At 45.8% G+C, this 21,733-nt stretch overlaps 1 protein-coding gene across 2 annotated transcripts in view; it reads right to left on the bottom strand.

Annotated features, from left to right (window-relative positions):
- Nucleotides 1-21,733, bottom strand: part of LOC121003959 (zinc finger protein 73-like) — a 156,011-nt gene that overhangs the window by 10,107 nt on the left and 124,171 nt on the right. The gene's annotated exons all lie outside the window — the stretch shown is intronic.

Below are 21,733 nucleotides of genomic sequence, written 5' to 3'. Positions count from 1 at the left end.
GCTGGTGACACCGAGTGATCGAGACATGGAGGTAAGCATCCTGGATGTCGATAGACGACAGAAACTCCCCTTTTTCCAGAGAGGCCACCACGGATGTGAGGGACTCCATCCTGAACCGACGAAGACGGAGAAAACGGTTTAATCGTTTGAGCTCCAATATCGGTCTTACCGAGCCTTCTTTTTTGGGGACCACAAAAAGGTTAGATTAGAACCCCTTGAATTTGTCCCTTGGAGGAACGGGAGTAATCACTCCCTTGACCAGAAGGGTGCGAATGGCTTCGGAGAAGGCGGCCGCACACTGGGGGTCCCTCGGGGCACGGAACCGAAAGAAGCAAACTGGAGGGAGGGACGCAAACTCGATTTTGTATCCGGAAGACACAACCTCGAGTGCCCAGGCGTCAGAGACGTGTGCCTGCCAGATTTCCCTGAACAGGAGGAGGCGGCCCCCCACCCGGGTGTCACGGATGTTGTTACAGAAAACTAGAAGACACAAATGAGATCCGACTGACTTGATCCAAAACTAAGGAACCAACGGGTAAGCCCTGTAACAACGCTAGCTCTCTCCCTTACTGCTCAGCCTATGCAAAAATCTCAATAGTAGAAATTTGCATACCCTCGTTCCTCGACTGTATGACACCTGAACACCCTATAATAGTGAGGGGACACGAACACCGGCTCCCTACACTTAATACGGAGGGAGTCAGGGTCACCTCGGATCAAGCAAACAGGAAAACAAAGATAAATGAACAGACTTATCTGTAGAAGCATCAGTTATAGCATCCAGCATGCACACACTCCAGGAAGTTGTATAAACGCAAAGTGATGCAGTATGGGAGGGGATTTAAAGGATGCAATCAGTGCAACTAGATGACAGCTGAAAGAGGGAAACAAGATGACAAAAGGAAAGCAAAACAAAAGAACCTCGAGCAGGAGGTTCTGAAGAACGTCTGTCAGAGCTTCTCAGATGTCTGGCGGTGACAGTACCCCTCCTTCTACGAATGGACTCCGGACACTCAGAGCCCACCTTCTCAGGATGGGACCTATGGAAAGCCCTGATGAGACGAGTGGCCTTAATGTCCGTCACTGGGACCCACATCCTCTCCTCAGGACCATAACCCTCCCAATGAATGAGGTACTGGAGAGAACCGCGAACAACATGAGAATCCACAATCCTAGAGACCTGAAATTCAAGATTACCATCAACCACAATCGGAGGAGGAGGCAAAGAGGAGGGTACAATGGGTTGGACATAAGGTTTTAATAGGGACTTATGAAAAACATTATGGATCTTCCAAGTCTGAGGAAGATCAAGACGGTAGGCAACAGGATTGATGACGGACAAGATTTTGTAAGGCCCAATAAACTTAGGACCAACTTCAGGAGGGAACCTTCAATTTGATATTCTTAGTAGACAACCACACCAGATCACCAACATTCAGGTCCGGACCAGGCACACGTCTCTTATCCGCCACACGCTTATATCTCTCACTCATGCTCTTTAGATTATCCTGAATCTTTTGCCAAATAGATGACAAAGACGAGGAGAATCTCTCCTCATCAGGTAAACCAGAAGACCCCTCTCCAGAGAATGTCCCAAACTGCGGATGAAACCCATATGCACCAAAAAATGGTGACTTATCAGAGACTCCTGACGACAGTTATTTAAAGCAAACTCAGCAAGGGAGAGAAAAGCACACCAATCCTCCTGATTCTCCGCCACAAACAGCACAGATATGTCTCCAGATTCTGATTGACGCGCTCCGTCTGGCCATTCGACTGTGGGTGGAAAGCAGAAGAGAATGAGAATGACAACCGAACCCCCAAGCGAGAACAGAAAGCCTTCCAGAATCTGGAAACAAACTGCGTGCCCCTATCAGAGACTATGTCTGAAGGAATACCATGCAATTTGACAATGTGATCAATAAATGCCTGCGCCAGCGTCTTAGCATTGGGCAACCCAGGAAAAGGAATGAAATGCGCCATTTTGCTAAAACGATCCACCACCACCAGAATCACAGTCTTCCCCGAGGAACGAGGCAGGTCCGTAATGAAGTCCATGGACAGATGTGTCCAAGGACGGGAAGGAATGGGTAACGGGAGGAGAGGACCTGATGGCCGTGAATGAGGGACTTTGGCACGAGCGCAGGTCTCACAGGCTGCCACAAAACCCTCAACCGACATACGAGGCGCCGGCCACCAGAATCTCCGAGTGATGAGATCCACTGTGGCTCTACCCCCCGGTGCCCAGCAAGGACAGTATCATGGTGCTCCTTAAAAACCTTGCGTCTTAAAGCGAGAGGCACAAACAACCTCCCAGGAGGACAAAGATCAGGAGCCTCTGCCTGGGCTGCCTGAACCTCTGTCTCCAATTTAGGATAAAGAGCAGAGACCACCACACCTTCAGCCAAAATGGGACCTGGGTCTTCAAAATTCCCACCTCCCGGAAAACAACGTGACAGGGCATCCGCCTTCACATTCTTAACCCCAGGGCGGAACGTGACAACAAAATTAAACCTTGAAAAGAACAAAGACCATCTGGCCTGTCTCGGGTTCAGACGCTTGGCTGACTCCAAGTAGGCCAGATTCTTATGGTCGGTAAAACACGATAATAGGGTGTCTGGCTCCCTCTAGCCAATTGGCGCCATTCCTCAAAAGCTAACTTTATGGCCAACAACTCCCTATCTCCCACATCGTAATTTCTCTCTGCGGAGGAGATTTTCTTCGAGAAAAAGGCACACAGTCGCCATTTGGCAGGAGAGGGACCCTGAGACAAGACCGCACCCACACCCACCTCAGAAGCGTCCACCTCAACTATGAAGGGCAGAGAGATATCAGGTTGTACCAAGATGGGAGCGGAAGCAAAACTCTCCTTGATGCTAGAAAAGGCCTTACGTGCCTCTACCGACCAGGAAAGAAAAATCTACCCACTTTCTAGTCATATCAGTGAGTGGTTTAACAACAGAGGAATAATTCAAAATAAACTTCCTGTAATAATTGGCAAAACCCAAAAAACGCATCAGCGCCTAATGATTCTCAGGAAACTCCCACTCAAGCACAGCGCGGACCTTCTCGGGGTCCATGCGAAAACCAGAAGCGGAGAGAAGAAACCCCAGAAATTGAATTTCTGGAACCGCAAACACACATTTTTCCAGTTTAGCGTATAATCTATTCTCCCGCAGGATGAGCAAGACCTGACGTAGGTGGTCCTTATGAATTTTGAAATCAGGAAAAAAAAAATCTAAATGTCATCTAGATACACTAGTACAAATTTCCCCATTAAATGATAAAAAAATGCTGTTCACAAAATGCTGAAAGACGGCTGGAGCATTCATCAAACCAAAAGGCATAACCAAATTCTCAAAATGGCCCTCAGGGGTATTGAAGGCCGTCTTCTATTAGTCTCCTTCTCTGACCCTGACCAGGTTGTATGCCCCTCTTAGATCCAACTTGGAAAAAACTTTAGCCCCAACAATCTGGTTAAACAGGTCCGGGATCAGAGGAAGCGGATAAGGGTCATGAATTGAGATACTGTTCAGCTCCCTGAAATCCACACATGGTCTTAAAGAACCATCTTTTTTCTTAACAAAGAAAAAACCAGCGGCAACAGGTGACTTTGAGGGTCGTATGTGTCCCTTTCTCAGGCTCTCAGAGATATAAGCACGCATAGCGACCCTTTCAGGTTGGGAGAGATTGTATAAACGAGATTTAGGCAGCTTGGCGCCTGGGATGAGATTAATAGGGCAATCGTACTCCCTGTGAGGGGGCAGCTCCTGAACACCACTCTCAGAAAACACATCCGAAAATTCAGAGAGAAAGATGGTACAGTCTTAGTAGAAACCTCTGAAACAGAATCAATCGAAAAAACAGGTATATCCTTTCCCAAAGTGCATACCTGGAAACCATGTGTTATAGCAAATTCATTATCAATGAGATTGACAGCTGCTCCACTATCTACAAAAATCTCACAAAAAATGTTCTTGCTCTCTAGCGCCACCCAGGCAGGTAGGACAAACGGGAACTACAAGCAACGGAAAACCTTCAATTTCCGCATCAACCTTGCCAATAGTAACAGATGGAACGTTTTTAGAGGATTTTTTTCTTTTTGTTTCTTTACTACTCTCAAATAACTGCCTGAATCTCCTAGAGGGATAAACATTTGCCAAATGATTTATACCTCCACAACAGAAACAAACCCTCCTCTGAGAGCTGAATCTTCTATTGTCAGAGGCAAGCAAAGCCAGCTGCATGGGCTCCTGCTCAGAGGGGATTGAGAGAGACTGAGACCCCTGCGCACTGAAAGAGACCGCTGCACTGTCCTTGGAGTGAGTATGACAGGAAGGGAGTGATCTCTCCTCTCTCTCTAAGACGCCTGTCAATACGAACGGCCCGAGACATGGCAGAGTCCAAGGAGGTAGGTCTCTCATGAAAGGCAAATGCATCTTTCAATCCCTCTGAAAGACCATGGCAAAATTGACTTCGGAGTGCAGCATCATTCCAACCAGTATCAGCTGCCCATTTCCAAAATTCTGAACAGTATATCTCTGTGGACTGTTTACCCTGGCATAAAAGACGTAGTCTAGACTCAGCCAGAGCAATACGATCCGGATCATCATATATCTGACCCAGGGCTAAAAAAAATTCATCCACTGAACGGAGGGGCCGTGCCCCCACTGGCAGTGAAAAGGCCCGGGACTAAGCGTTATCCCTGAGTAGCGAGATGATGATCCCCACCCCCGCTCCTCATCACCAGAGGAATGGGGAAGTAGGCGAAAATGGAGTTTGCAAGCCTCTCTAAAACAAACAAAATTCTCACTACCCCCGGAGAACGTATCCGGAAGCGAGATTTTAGGCTCAGAACAAATTCCACGAACGCAAGCAGAAACGGTCACCTCAAACTGAGAGACAGTTTTCTGGAGATCTGCTACCTCCAGTGAAAGACCCTGCATGCGGTCAATCAAGGTTGAAACCGGATTCATGCTTAAGACGGTTTTGGCGGTTTATAATGTCACAGATGGTATTACAGAAAACTAGAAGACACAAATGAAGATCCGACTGACTTGATCCAAAACTAAGGAACCAACGGGTAAGCCCTGTAACAACGCTAGCTCTCTCCCTTACTGCTCAGCCTATGCAAAAATCTCAATAGTAGAAATTTGCATACCCTCGTTCCTCGACTGTATGACACCTGAACACCCTATAATAGTGAGGGGACACGACCACCGGCTCCCTACACTTAATACGGAGGGAGTCAGGGTCACCTTGGATCAAGCAAACAGGAAAACAAAGATAAATGAACAGACTTATCTGTAGAAGCATCAGTTGTAGCATCCAGCATGCACACACTCCAGGAAGTTGTATAGACCGCAAAGTGATGCAGTATGGGAGGGGATTTAAAGGGATGCAATCAGTGCAACTAGATGACAGCTGAGAGAGGGAAACGAGATGACAAAAGCAAAACAAAAGAACCTCAAGCAGGAGGTTCTGAAGAACGTCTGTCAGAGCTTCTCAGATGTCTGGCGGTGACACCGGGTGGGTGGGGGGCGCACCTTCAGGCGGGGGTCTGCTTGGCCGTGGGAGGGCGAGCAGGTTGGAACTTAGGCCAAGAGGGTTGAGTCCGAAAAAAAAGGCTTTTTACGCCTATCCTGGGAGGAATTAGATGACGGACCGGTCGCGGATCGAGGGCCGGAGGACCTAAAACGAGAGAAACCAGGACGGCCTTGAGTGGTGCTCTTGGTCCTAGGCTGGGGAAGATGGGTGCTCTTCCCCCCCGTGGCTTCAGAAATGATCTCATCCAGGCGGGTCCCGAATAAGCGGGAGCCCGCAAAGGGAAGGCCAGCAAGAGACCGTTTGAAGCGGCATCCGCTGTCCAAACCTTTAGCCAAAGTTCTCTCCTGGCTGAGACAGCCAGAGCAGAGGAACGGGCCATGAGGGCACCCGCATCAAGGGAGGCCTCACAAATAAATTTCCCTGCCTAAACAACGAGCTGGGCTAAAGAACTGAGGTCCTGAATGGAGACGTCCTAATCAAGTTCCTGATCCAGCTGTGTAACGGACCGTTTCAGCAGACAAGGGGTTAAAATCCGTTTAGGCGATAAGCCCCTTTCTGAGAGACAGGCACAGCTACTGCAGGATACACCAAACTCCCGAACTGGATACAAAATAGCACTCCGAACTGGAACCTCACGAATAGCTGCTAGCAGACGAACAGGAAAAGCATACAATCCTGGCAATCGGTCTTCTAACAGCATACAGTGAATCCCCCCAATAACGAGACAAGGCTCCGTGTTGAGGGTCAAACAGTGGTCTGACTGTACTTCACGTACAGCCTCTTTTATTCATAAACCACAAACATAGTACTGCCCACAGGGGTTTGAAATACAACCAATCAGTAATTTACAACACATACAATGATACAACAGCAACCAATCGTTCACGCCCCCAGAGGACCAGAATGAAGACTGACATAGGACAACATATCCCCACAATGCATCATGGTCTCCTCCCCTCTGTCTGGAGACAACCTGAGGAGCAATCCAATTATCTCTCAGAACAAAGGGAGATCGCCAATACACATGTAGATACAACAGGACAGACATCACCATTTAAACACACAATGGCACAATAGAAACACACTCAGCATTTTCCTCCCAAGCTGACAAGTTACAATTATTATAGATTGTTTACAACTTTGTGAGTTTACATTGGCCATACATATAACTTACATTAATTCAAACAGTATAACGTGGGGACAAACCTATCCAAAATTCACTTGAATCGGTTCAGGGGTTTAAAAGTTAGTATATGGCCCATAATCCTGGGGCAAGAGGCCAGCAGCCAGTCCTCTCCAAAACCCAGTGGCGAGGTCAGTTTCGCCACAAGCTGGGAAGCCCATTCCGAGACCGCTTTCCCGGCCCAGGCGGAAGCAAAAACTGGCCTGAGGGCTGAACCAGAGGTGGCAAATATGGCCTTTGTAAGGGATTCCTTTCGCCTGTCCTCAGGGGACTGAAGAGAGGAGCCGTCCGCCACAGGAATGGTCATGCTTTTAGAGAAGCGGGCAACGGAAGGGTCGACTTTAGGCGGAGACGCCCAAGTGGAGATGCCATCCGCCGGGAAGGGATAACAGATATCTAACTTCTTAGGGGGGGTAAAGCGGGCATCAGGACGAGACCAAGCCTTATAGACCACCAACGAGAAGTCGGCGTGGAGGGGGAATACCGTGAACGCCTGCTTGGGGGGGAAAAACGACACACCGGCCTTGTCAGTGCTGGGAGGGTCGTCGTGAATTTTAAAGGTGGACGGTAATGCCGAGTCCATGTCCCAATCCGAATCCACTAATTCTCCCTCTGAGGGCATGTCCTGTGAGGAGGAGGGGGCCGACTGAGACCGTACCCTTGGAGGTGACAGGGATGCTTCCGAGGAAGACGCGCACTCCGCCCTGGACCGCTTCTGGAGGTGCCGGGCCCTGGAAGTGTTGCTGGGAGCGAGGGACCCAGACGGGTCGGCAGAAGTAGTGGACCCATAGGGTACGGCAGGGGGTGTAGCAGGCTGCGTATTTGCAAGGCGGCCCACGACATGAGTGAGGCTTTCCACGGCCTGAGACAGGGATCTTGCCCAATCAGGAGGATCCAAGAGAACAGGGGGCGGCACAGCAAGTGGCGGGCCCTGTATTGGGGCCTGGCATGCAGAGCAATGCGGGTCTGATTGCCCCCGTGGAAAGGGTGCTTCACAGGCGATGCAGGCGTGATACCAGGGACTAGAGGCCCCTGAGGGGTCAGACATGTTGGCAAAAAATGGGGATGGCCGTCCAGGTTAGGGGCTGCTGGCACTAGGAAGGGGTTAGCAGTCCTACCAGACCGAAGATCTCAGGGCAGTCCGCAGAAGGAGCAGCTTCGACACGATATCTCCTCAGGGGAGAAGCGGCAGCAGCGGTTGCTGGTCTCCTGGGATGATCAGAAGGTGGGATAATAGAGGAGCGGGAAGCGATAATAGAGAGAAAGGAAGGGACGGCCTGCGGCGCTGTAATGGCGCAGTGGATGCAGACTATTCTCTAATGTACAGCCGCCGCGTGATTGAGATAGAGATGAGGAGGGGGGGCCTGCGGGCTGTAATGAATGGTATGGCCGCCGCAGAAGAGATAATGTCCGCCCCCGCAGATAGAGCGACGCCGCGATCTTCCTGTGCGGCCGTCGCGATGCCGGCCGGCAGTGAAAGGGTGCCGGTCGTCCGATACTGCGGCAGGCCTTGCCTGCCTGCGATCCCTGGGTGCCGCTGCTGCTGCCAGCCTAGAAGGATTAAAGCTCTTCCCCCTGCCCTCTGTCACTGTAATATCACCCTCCTGAAGAGAGGCACCTAGCCTGAAGTGGGGTGATATCAGGGCGCTCTCTGTAGCCCCAGAACTTCTGTATCCAGCATACCAGACAGGAGAATGGAGGCCTTGGGTGCAGGAAGGGGGGGGGGAACAGCCACTCTCACCATCCCGACGTCTTCACCCTCTGTCCATTCCAGCAGGGTCGCTGGGCTGCCCTGGTCCTCCTTGTCTTCTGTGGGGGAGGCAGCAGTGCAGATGACCGGCACTGGCGCAGCTCAACCCCGGGAGAAACAGAGAGGTCCAGGCGTCTCTGTTGTCCCTGTGAATAGTAAAAAATAAAGAAATTTAATTAAAAATTTAAAATGAAGGAGAAAAAACAGCCCTGCAAAGCAGGGAGTGTCTTGCCTCCTTGGACACTAAGCAAAAACTGGTAGTCTCTCTCTCCAGGCTGAGGGTATAGCTGTTGGAGGAGGGGCTTAACAGTTTTCACTTAGTGTCACGCCTTCTAGGGAGTTGAGCTATACCCAAGGTTTCCTGTGTCCCCCAAGGAATTGGGCGAGAAATAAAAATTCTAAATCGCTGATCAACCGTCCGAAGTTGATCAGCGGTGGGGTGTGCGATGCGCTAACAGTGGCCGGACGCTAAGAGTGCTGGCCACAGTCAGCGTACGCACAAAAAAAACAACTGCCTGCACCCCAAAAAAGTTGGAGGGGGGGGCAAGCTGCAGCACCCCTGGGGGGTCTAGGGTCACACAATTTAGGGTGATGCAACCAAAACATTTAATTTTTATTTTTTTCTTCAACTAACTTTCCCTAAATATCCCTGCCTAATCTAACTTGTCCCTAGCCTTTCCCTAAATACCTGGTGGTGCTGGGGCACAGATGGGGTGCTGGCTGGATCCTGGGCTCTGAACAGATGGGGGGTACTGGCTCTGAGACACGACGCAGCGCTGCGATGATTTGAATGAACCGCCCGCCGAGCCGACTAATGAGAGCGATCCAGAGAGGTGATGTCACCATAACCTCTCAGGATCTAAGAATGGTGATTGGTGGTGTATTATCACACCACCGATCACCATCCTGTTCTGGGTTATCGGTGGTGTCGGTTATCGCCCTATGTCCGGAACAGGTTAAAGGGCCCATCTGGGAATTAATATTGATGACCTATCCACAGGATAGGACATCAATATCAGATCGATAGGGGTCTGGACACCCAAGACCCCACCGATCAGCTGTTAGAAAACTCTGGGGTGCTCGATGATCTTCCCCTTCTGAACCCTGCAGCGTACCCAAAACAGCAGTTTTTTTTTTACTCGTTTTATTGAACGAATTATCAGAAAAGTTCAGAGAACATCAGTATACATGAAGGTCGATAAGACATTCATGAACATAAACAGTACCATATACATACCATTATCAATAAAGGTGAGATGGCAATTCACGTTTGTGAAACATGTACAAATCAATTATATTTGACATAACACATGTGTGTGGTGGGCACATATCCATATTATCCTAGCACTGCGTTGGGATTATCAGAAAATCTAGGAGCTGAGTACATAGTTTGCATAGATGAGCACCATGTTCCCCATACCTTACCAAATTTCTGGGGACAACCTCGGTTTTTGAATACAATATTCTAATAGGATACCACATTATTCACTAGTATCTTCCATTGGTTGAGAGAAGGGTGTCTCTCACCCATCCAACGGATTGCAATTGCTTTCCGTGCGAGAAACAGTGTCTCTCTCAAGAAGATTCTAACATAGTGGGAATATACCTCTTCATCAACTATACCAAACAGGCATATTTGTGGAGTTAGTGGTACCGGGTGGTGTACAAGTATAGAGAGAAAGCTTGTAACATCAGACCAGAAGGTTTGTATGAATGGACACTCCCATATAAGATGCCAGAAAGCTGCCCCTTCTGAGTCGCACCTATGACACCTAGAGTGTGACAGTCTGCCCATCTTTTGTAACCGGACGGGAGAGAGATAGCTTTGGTGGATAATACATAACTGTATAAATTTATTGTTAATGGATGGGGAGACCAGTGCAGGAGATTCCAATATGTCACTAATTTCCTCATTTGTAATATCAGGGATTAGAGTTTCCCATTTGTAGAGTACTAGGAGGGGAGCTTTGTGCATTTAGGTGTTCAGTAAGTGAGTGTAAAGAGCGGAGATAAATCCCCTGGGGCCTTGGGAGCGCATGACACCGATCAGTGGGTACTCAGAAATTGTTATTGGGGTACCCCTAAAGTGTGCATTCATAGTATGTCGCAGTTGAAGGTATTTATAAAATGTGGTTCTAGGCAGGTCATAGTGGTCTTTCAGTTGTTCAAAGGTGTTAAACATATTATTAGTAAATAGGTCACCCAGAACGGTAATCCCATGATCCTTCCAAAAATGCTTATCCATCCCAGCCTGGAGAGAGGGGAACATAGGATTTTCCCATAAGGGTATATTGGGAGCCATTCCTTCATAAGAATGTAACCTCTTACTAGTATCCCAGACCTGAGTAGCTAATTTATGTATGGGCAGCCAAAACAGCAGTTTACTGCCATATATAGGGTGTTTCTTTATTAAAGAGAAAATGGGTAACAAATCATGGGGTGCTTTTTCTCCTGTTACCCCTGGTGACAGGAGAGAAAAACAACATTATTTGGTAAAAATTTAATTTTTCATTATCACACCTAAGTGTTTCTAAATTCAATGAAACAACTGTGTGATCACAGAGCTCAATACAAGGCTCAATAAATCTTGTGGGTGTAGTTTCCAAAATTGGTTCACTTTTTGGACATTTCCAATTAAGAGGTAGCTCAAGGTCTCTTCAAATGCAACATGGTACCCAAAAACCATTCCAGCAAAATCTGACCTCCAAATGCCAAATTACGCTCCTTCCCTCCTACCGGGTGGTTTATGACCACATATGGGGGTTTTTATGTAAACTGCAAAATCAGGGTAATATATATTGAGGTTTGTGCTGTTGTTGACCCTTGATGTGTAACAGAAAAATGGACTAAAATGGAAAATCTTAAAAAAAAAAAATAATACATTTCACCCCCGTTTTGCTTTAATTCCTGTGAAACACAAAGGGATTAACAAAGTTTCTAAAATCAGTTTCGTATAAATTAAGGGGTGCAATTTGTCATTTATGAGAAGTTTCTATTATGTGAGAGTACTTTCACACTAACGTTAAAGTTTTCCAGTATTGCGTTCCGTCCTAGGGGTTCAATACTGGGGAAAAAACGCTTCAGTTTTATCCTAATGCATTCTGAATGGAAAGCATTCCATTCAGTATGCATCAGGATGTCTTTAGTTCAGTCCCTCTTAGGCCCCTTTCACACGGGCGTTGCGGATTGGGGCCGGATGCGTTCAGGAAAAATGGTGCGATTTTGACACTAAAACAAGTCAGTTTTCACTGCGATTGCGTTCCATGTTTGCGTTTTTTCCGTGCGGGTGCAAAACATTGTAATGCGTTTTGCACGCGCGTGAGAAAAATCGGCATGTTTTGTACCCAGACCCGAACCTCTTCACAGAAGTTCAGGTTTGGGTTAGGTGTTGTGTAGATTTTATTATTTTCCCTTATAACATGGTTATAAGGGAAAATAATAGCGTTCTTAATTCAGAATGCATAGTACAATAGGGCTGGAGGGGTTAAAAAAATAATAATTAACTCACCTTAATCCACTTGATCGCGCAGCCCGGCTTCTCTTCTGTCTTCTTCTTTGAGGAATAGGACCTTTGATGACGTCACTGCGCTCATCACATGATCTTTTACCATGGTGATGGATCATGTGACGGACCATGTGATGAGCGCAGTGATGTCATCAAAGGTCCTTTTCCTGTGCACAGCAAAGAAGAAGACAGAAGAGAAGCCGGGCTGCGCGATCAAGTGGATTAAGGTGAGTTAAATTATTTGAATTTTTTTTTTAACCCCTCCAGCCCTATTGTACTATGCATTCTGTATTAAGAATGCTATTATTTTCCCCTATAACCATGTTATAAGGGAAAATAATAATGATCGGGTCCCCATCCCGATCGTCTCCTAGCAACCGTGCGTGAAAATCGCACCGCATCCGCACTTGCTTGCAGATGCTTGCGATTTTCATGCAGCCCCATTCACTTATATGGGGCCTGCGTTGCGTGAAAAACGCAGAATATAGAACATGCTGCGATTTTCACGCAACGCACAAGTGATGCGTGAAAATCACTGCTCGTGTGCACAGCGCCATAGAAATGAATGGGTCCGGATTCAGTGCGGGAGCAATGCGTTCACGTCACGCATTGCACCCGCGCGAAAACTCGCTCGTGAAAGGGCCTTACGGTATTTGGCCGAAGAAAATACTGCAGCATGCTGCAGTATTTTCTCTGGCCAAAATTCCGGAACACTTGCCGGAATGCCGACATTAATTTCCTTTGAAATGTATTAATGCTGGATCCGGTCTGCGCATGCGCAGACCCTTAAAAATGCAAAACAAGTAAATACCGGATACGTTTTTCCAGATGACACCTGAGAGACCGATCCAGTATTTCAATGCATTTGTCAGTCGGATCCATTTCCGGATTCGGCAGGTAGTTACAGCAACGGAACTGCCTGCCAGAATCCTCTAACACAAGTGTGAAAGTACCCTAAGCCCCTCAAAGTCACTTCCTTCTAACATCCTAAAAAATAAAATGACTTTTATAAAAAACGATGCCAACATAAAGTAGACATATGGAGAATGACAAAATCAATAACTATTTTGTGAGGTATCATCTGTCTTAAAAGTAGAGAAACGCATAGGGACGAACAGGTCCGACACTGGGGTCTCCCCCCACCTCTATTGACGAAGCTGGGCAGTCACTAGGCTGTATAGGGGAATTGATAGGGATACCCAGATAGGTGAGTTTTATTTATCCACTGAGGTCATCCTCAATAGGGTGATCATGGTGCTCCTCTGACAGGTATAAGCCCAGGTCAAATAGGGTAAGATAAGGGTCTGAGACCCAGCACTGGAATCACGGAGACCCCAGTGGTGGCACCACTTTAAAAGACTGTGGTAAGACTGTTCCTCTTTTACTGAGCACTGGTAATTTAGGCACATTCGTGCAGCACATATTCTTGTCCATTATTGTACTTATGGACTATTATTTTATATCTAGTGTTGATTAAAAGTTAAGCTTTAACAAGGTCACCCATTGTTGTTGTAATACATTGTGTGACAAAACAATCTCTCCTATCACTTGGATAATTAAAAGCATTCCAAAGCTAATACAACATAAAGTGAACTTCATATTTGCAAAATTAGGCTATTTCAGGAAGGGGAAACTGTCTGTGTCTGAAAGGGGTTAATGATGGCTCTAATGTATTGTTGGAAACCTGGATAAGGTGGAATAATAACACTATACGGATAAACCTATGTTTGTATCTCCTCTGGTCACTGGGGCTACACGCCATCCCTTCGTGAATAGTGTAAAATTCCTGTGTGAATTGACTCTCATTATGGGGTTTTCCGAGACTTTAATACGGATGACCTATCCTCATGATAGCTTGTCAGTATCTGATGAGTGACGAAACGTTCATTGTTCACACGGCCTAGGCGCAGCTCAGCCCCATACAAGCGAATGGGGCTGAGCTGCGATACCAAGCACAGCTGCTATACTACCGATCAGCGAAAATAGCCATGGAGCGAGCTGGGAGGAAACTGGCATCGGAGGCCAGGTAAATATGCACAATGTCGCAGGTCCAGGCATTGTAGTGGGGGTTATTCAGTCTTGGATAACCCCTTTAAAGGGACATTGTCACCTGGATTTCACTTACAGAGCTATTAACATCACCACATCAGTCTCCACGATTTAAAAATATACTAGTATTACTGTCCTGTGTCTTGTAATTTGACTATAAAATCGCTATTATTAACCCTTTCGCTAGCAGCGCTCGCGCGTGCAGTGGGCATCATGGCCGGCAAGTCTCTGCTTTTTCAAACATTACGCTATGAAGAAATTCAAAACATTAATGCTGCAATTCTTATGGCAGATGGCAGGCCAACATAAGAAATCAGCAAAATGCTAAGAAATTGTCATTTTCTAAAGGGAGTCTGTCATCAAAGTTTCACCTTTTTAAACCTTCCCATAGCTTTCTAGCAGCCTTACAGTTAATAAAAACATTACCTTTATGAGCAATCCTGGACTTATAAAACCGGCAAAAAACATCTTAGTAGCATATGCAAATGTGGGCTCGCAAGTGCCCAGGGGCGGCGTTACCCTCGTAGGTGCCCAGCTAGCTCAGCCTTATCGTCGCTTCCCCCGCCCATTTTTTCCCTCTGCCCGCCCATCCTTTCCCTCTGACCGCCCATCTACTTACTTCTTGTTTCGCCGAGATCCCGCGCCTGCGCACTCAGTCCATCGGCCGGCGCATGCGCACTGCAATTCCCATTCCTTGTATGGCATCACAGTAATTAATGCGCATGCGCCGATGGACCGCCTCCTTTGTAGTGCTTTCGCGCTGTTAGCCGGTGCATGCACATTAATTACTGTGATGCCGTACAAGGACTGAGTGCGCAGGCGCGGGATCTTAGCGAAACAAGAAGTAAGTAGATGGGCCGTCAGAGGGAAAGGATGGGCGGGCAGAGGGAAAGAATGGCCGGGGGAAGCGACGATAAGGCTAACGTTTTTATTAACTGTACGACTGCTAGAAAGCTATGGGAAGGGTTAAAAAGGTGAAACTTTGATGACAGACTACCTTTAAATCGCTTACAGATCAAAATGTAAAATTCAAAAACAATATTTATAAGATCATTTATGAGCCTTAAAATGATGATAAAAAAAAGTTTAAAAAAAATATATAAAAGTTTAAATCACCGTATAATAATAATAAAAAAATAATAATACCTAAATAACAATAAATATAAACATCCTGGGTATCACCGCGACCGAAAACGCCCATAATATTAAAATAAAAAATCCAATACGGTGAATGGCGTAACGGAAAAAAGGGTTAAAATGGCCGATTTGCCATTTTTTCATTGCTTCTCTTACCCAAATTTTTTTTATAAAATGTGATCCAAAAGTCATGCACACTCCAAAATGTTATCAATAAAAACTATGAATTGTCCCGCAAAAAATTAGCCCCTAAACAGCTCAGTAGACTTAAAGGGGTTCTGCACTTTCATTTAACTGATGATCTATCCTCTCCAGCAGCGCCGCGGCCTTCTCACTGTTTACTGCCGGCCCACTGACGTCACGACTGGTATCAACTAGCGTGGGCGCGGCTAAGCTCTGTTCACTTGAATGGAGCCTTAGCCGCGCCCACGCTAGTTGATACTAGTCGTGACGTCAGTGGGCCGGCGGTAAACAGAGAGAAGGCCGAGGCGCTGCTGGAGCGCCGCTGCCTTCTCAAACAGCTGATCGGCGGGGGTCCCGGGTGTCGGACCCCCGCCGATCAGAAGCTGATGATCTATCAAGAGGATAGATCATCAGTTAAATGAAAGTGCAGAACCTCTTTAAGTATAAAAAATTTAAATTTATTTTTTACACTATTTACACATAAAAAACCTATACATATGGGGTTTCATTGTAATCGTACTTACCCAGAGAATGAAGGGCATGGGTCAGTTTTGCTGTAAACAAAACGCCGTGGGAATAAAACCCATAAAACAGTGGTGGGATTGTGTTTTTTTTTCAAATTCCACCCTATTTGGAATTTTTTTCCCGCTTCCCACTACCATTTATGCATTAGAAAGTACAACTTGTCCCGCAAAAAAATAAGCCCTCATACAGCTATGTGACTGGAAATATAAAAAAGTTATGGCTCACGGAAAGTAGGGAAGAAAAATGAAAACGCAAAAAAAGAAAAACACTCCGGTATCCTAAGGGTTAACCCCTTAAGGACTCAGCCCTATTTCACCTTAAGGACGTGGCCATCTGTTACAGGACTGGCTTGCACCCCCCTCACCCCAGCAGAAGTGCTGGGATCAGTGCAGAACGCCGCTGGCCCCCAAGTAGCCCCAGCGGTTTGCCTAGCACACCAAGGGGAGACAGTAAGCCCCACAACAGTGCAGATGGGACCGTAGTCTCTGTACCTACACCACTGGGGATAGGGACAGTCTGGTGTCCTGGTCCACAACAACAGGACAATGTATTGAAGGAGAGGCAGTCTGTTTTCCCCTACAACAAGGGAGGGTGTCGCAGAGAGAGGAGGCTGTTACCCCTTCCCCCCAGCAACAGCTGTGTTCAACCAGGGGAGAGGGCACCCTGGTTACCTTTCCCCCAAGCCATGGATCTACAACTGGGCACAAGCGGCAGGGGGCCATAGGGACAACTACACCCTTTGAGAAGGCCGGCTGACTATCAGAGCCCCAAACCGCCTGGAGGTCTGGAGTCTGGATAGTCTCAATGGGAAAGGGGAGAAATGTGGCGGGGGGGGGGTTTAAAGTAGGTGTGCTGTTTTAACCCTCAAGGTGAAGTGTCGTCTCATTCTTGGGGGAGGATTTATTGCATGCTTGTCCCAGTTTGACTGCTAGGAGTGTAAACCTATTCGTATGGGGTCCTATTCAACTGTCTACAGCATTCAGATGCTTGAAGAGGATTTATAGGCTTCTTCGGTTCGTGATTGTGGTGTCTGCCAGAGTGCTTGGAAACCTCAGGAAAACGCTAGGAAACCTCCGTCAACGGAGGTACTCAGTCGGGGTGCCAGGTGATCCGTTACACCATCTTTTGCAAATCTGACCAGTGTCACTTTAAGTGCTGATAACTTTAAAACACTTTGACTTATCCAGGCCATTCCGAGACACATATTGTACTTCATGACACTGGTAAAATGAAGTCAAAAAAATAAAAAAAATTTATAAAAAAATACCAAATTTACCAAACATTTCTAAAAAAATTGCAAATTTCCAAGTTTCAATTTCTCTACTTCTATAATACATAGTAATACCTCCAAAATAGTTATTACTTTACATTCCCCATATGTCTACTTCATGTTTGGATCATTTTGGGAATGATTTAATTTTTTAGGGATGTTACAAGGCTTAGAAGCAAATCTTGAAAATTTTAAGAAATTTTCAAAAATCCAATTTTTAGGGACCAGTTCAGGTCTGAAGTCACTTTGCGAGGCTTACATAATATAAACCACCCAGATATGACCCCATTCTATAAACTACACCCCTCAAGGTATTAAAATTGATTTTACAAACTTTGTTAACCCTTTAGGTGTTCCACAAGAATTAATGGAAAATAGAGATACAATTTAAAAAAAAATTTTGGGCAGATTTTCCATTTTAATAATATTTTTCCAGTTACAAAGCAAGGGTTAACAGCCAAACCAAACTCAATATTTATGGCCCTGATTCTGTAGTTTACAGAAACACCCCATATGTGGTCGTAAACCGCTGTACGGGCACACGGCAGGGCGCAGAAGGAAAGGAATGCCATACGGTTTTTGGAAGGCAGGTTTTGCTGGACTGGTTTTATTGACACCATGTTCCATTTGAAGCCCCCCTGATGCACCCCTAGAGTAGAAACTCCATAAAAGTGACCCCATCTAAGAAACTACACCCCTCAAGGTATTCAAAACTGATTTTACAAACGTCGTTAACCCTTTAGGTGTTCCACAAGAATTTATGGAAATAGAGATAAAATTTCACATTTTTTGGCAGATTTCCCATTTTAATAATTTTTTTCCAGTTGCAAAGCAAGGGTTAACAGCCAAACCAAACTCAATGTTTATGGCCCTGATTCTGTAGTTTACAGAAACACCCCATATGTGGTTGTAAACCGCTGTACGGGCACACGGCAGGGCGCAGAATGAAAGGAATGCCATATGGTTTTTGGAAGGCAGGTTTTGCTGGACTGGTTTTTTTGACACCATGTCCCATTTAAAGCCCCCCTGATGCACCCCTAGAGTAGAAACTCCAAAAAAGTGACCCCATTTTAGAAACTACGGGATAGGGTGGCAGTATTGTTGGTACTAGTTTAGGGTACATATGATTTTTGGTTGCTCTATATTACACTTTTTGTGAGGCAAGGTAACAAGAAATAACTGTTTTGGCACCGTTTTTATTCTTTGTTATTTACAACATTCGTCTGACAGGTTAGATCATGTGATATTTTTATAGACCAGGTTGTCACGGACGCTGCGATACCGAATATGTATACTTTATCTTTTATTTATGTTAGTTTTACACAATGATTTCATTTTTGAAGCAAAAAAAACATGTTTTAGTGTTTCCATAGTCTGAGAGCCATAATTTTTTCAGTTTTTGGGCGATTACCTTGGGTAGGGTATGATTTTTGCGGGATGAGATGACGGTTTTATTGGCACTATTTTGGGGTGCGTGTGACTTTTGATCGCTTGCTATTACACTTTTTGTGTTGTAAGGTGACAAAAAATGGTTTATTTAGCACAGTTTTTATTTTTTATTTTTTACGGAGTTCATCTGAGGGGTTAGGTCATGTGATATTTTCATAGAGCCTGTCGATACGGACGTGGCGATACCTAATATGTATTATTTTTTTTATTTATGTAAGTTTTACACAATAATATCATTTTTGAAATAAAAAAAAATCTTATTTATAACACCAAAGGAGAGAGAGACTAGCACAAATTACAAAGAATATTAACTTTATTATAGTCTCAAAAAAGAGACAGAGAATCCAATAAAATGAAAAGACAATACAATGGTGAATGGAGAACACACAGGATGAAAACGGAACACCACTAGGTAAGGCAGTGCTTCTCAATTATTTTCTGTCATGCCCCCCCTAGGAAGAAGAAAACATTTTGCGCCCCCCGCGCGACTGTAAATAGTATCATTTGTCTATAAAATTGTTATAAGTACACCTCTGCATAACACTGTATCCTTATTAACGTATAAGAGAATAAAAAAAGAAAGAAATGTGGATCGGACACACACTTATGGGGGGATCTGTGGATGATGGACACTTATGGGGGGATCTGTGGATGACGGACACTTATGGGGGGATCTGTGGATGACGGACACTTATGGGGGGGATCTGTGGATGACGGACACTTATGGGGGGGATCTGTGGATGACGGACACTTATGGGGGGATCTGTGGATGACGGACACTTATGGGGGGATCTGTGGATGACAGACACTTATGGGGGGGATCTGTGGATGACGGACACTTAGGGGGGGATCTGTGGATGACGGACACTTATGGGGGGATCTGTGGATGACGGACACTTATGGGGGGATCTGTGGATGACGGACACTTATGGGGGATCTGTGGATGACGGACACTTATGGGGGGATCTGTGGATGACGGACACTTATGGGGGGATCTGTGGATGACGGACACTTATGGGGGGATCTGTGGATGACGGACACTTATGGGGGGGATCTGTGGCTGGCACTGTTACAGGGGGATCTGTGGCTGGCACTGTTATATATGTGCCATCCACAGACCCCCCACCCCATAACAGTGCCATCCACAGTGCCCCCCCCAGCCCATAACAGTGCCATCCACAGACCCCCACCCCTTAACTGTGCCATCCACAGATTCCGTGTGCCTGCCGCCGCCGTTTAAAGTTATTAAACATGCCCCCCTCACTCCTAATAGTACCGTATATCCGAATTTCTTCTGTATAATGCCGGCAGGCGGGCCGGGCGGCCGGCGCGTCCCTCAGTGACATCACTTGTCTGCGCCGCCTTCTTCATTCATAAAGCAGGCGGCGCAGGCACGTGACATCACTGAGGGACGCGCCGCCCGGCCTGCCTGCCGGCATTATACAGAAGAAATTCGCACACCCCAAAGGCCGGCCCTGAACGAGCCCCCCTTTACGGAGCCTGGCGCCCCCCACTATTTGAGAAGCACTGAGGTAAGGGATACACCAAAGTTGGGGAGGTCATAGAGATGCTACATAATACATAAATAACCCAGAGTGGGCATATAGTATATAGACCCAGCCAAGGCCGTCAGCACAATACTAAAACCAAATACAGTACCTAGATACAAAGTGCAAAGTACAGAGTACATAGATAATATAATGAACGGTTACTGAGAAACCATGGCATGAATACCTGAGTGGTGAACCAGAGAGCCCCGACGCACGTTTCGCGTAAGCTTCCTCATGTTTTAGTGTCTTCATATTCTGAGAGCCATAGTTTTTTCAGTTTTTCGTAGATTATCTTAGGTAGGGTCTAATTTTTTGCGGGATGAGATGACGGTTTTATTGGCACTATTTTGGGGTGCATATGACTTTTTGATCGCTTGCTATTACACTTTTTGTGTAATAGCAAAAATGGTTTATTTAGCACAGTTTTTATTTTTTACGGTGTTCATCTCAGGGGTTAGGTCATGTGATATTTTTATAGAGCCGGTCGATACGGATGCGCCAATACCTAATATGTATAGTTTTTATTTATTTATGTAAGTTTTACACAATAACAGCTTTTTTTTTTTTTTTAAATGATGTTTTAGTGTCTCCATATTCTGAACCATATTTTTTTTTTGGGTGATTGTCTCAGGTAGGGGCTCATTTTTTGCGGGATGAGGTGACGGTTAGATTGGTACTATTTTGGTGGGCAAACGCCTTTTTGATCGCTTGCTGTTGTACTTTTTGTGATGTAAGGTGAAAAAAAAATGGTTTATTTAGCACAGTTTTAATTTTTTATTTTTTACGGTGTTCATCTGAGGGGTTAGGTCATGTGATATGTTTATAGAGCCGGTCGATACGGACACGGCGATACCTAATATGTATACATTTCCCCCCCCCCCCCTATTTTTTGCCAATTTTTTTTAACTTTATTTGGGGAAAATGACGTTTTTAGAAACATAGAAACATAGAATGTGTCGGCAGATAAGAACCAATATATCTGAATCCTATGAATAGTCCCTGGCCCTATCTTATATGAAGGATAGCCTTATGCCTATCCCATGCATGCTTAAACCCCTTCACTGTATTTGCAGCTACCACTTCTGCAGGAAGGCTATTCCATGCATCCACTACTCTCTCAGTAAAGTAATACTTCCTTATATTACTTTAAACCTTTGCCCCTCTAATTTAAAACTGTGTCCTCTTGTGGTAGTTTTTCTTCTTTTAAATATGCTCTCCTCCTTTACAGAGTTGATTCCCTTTATGTATTTAAAAGTTTCTATCATATCCCCTCTGTCTCTTCTTTCTTCCAAGCTATACATATTAAGGTCCTTTAACCTTTCCTGGTAAGTTTTATCCTGCAATCCATGTACTAGTTTAGTAGCTCTTCTCTGAACTCTCTCTAGAGTATCTATATCCTTCTGGAGATATGGCCTCCAGTACTGCGCACAATACTCCAAGTGAGGTCTCACCAGTGTTCTGTACAGCGGCATAAGCACTTCACTCCTCCTACTGCTTATACCTCTCCCTATACATCCAAGCATTCTGCTGGCATTTCGTGCTGCTCTATTACATTGTCTTCCCACCTTTAAGTCTTCTGAAATAA

Source organism: Bufo bufo, chromosome 6, assembly GCF_905171765.1.
Source record: "Bufo bufo chromosome 6, aBufBuf1.1, whole genome shotgun sequence".
Lineage (NCBI taxonomy): Eukaryota > Metazoa > Chordata > Amphibia > Anura > Bufonidae > Bufo > Bufo bufo.
The sequence above is the reverse complement of the archived record's forward strand: the minus strand, read 5'-3'. Positions and strand labels throughout refer to the sequence as shown.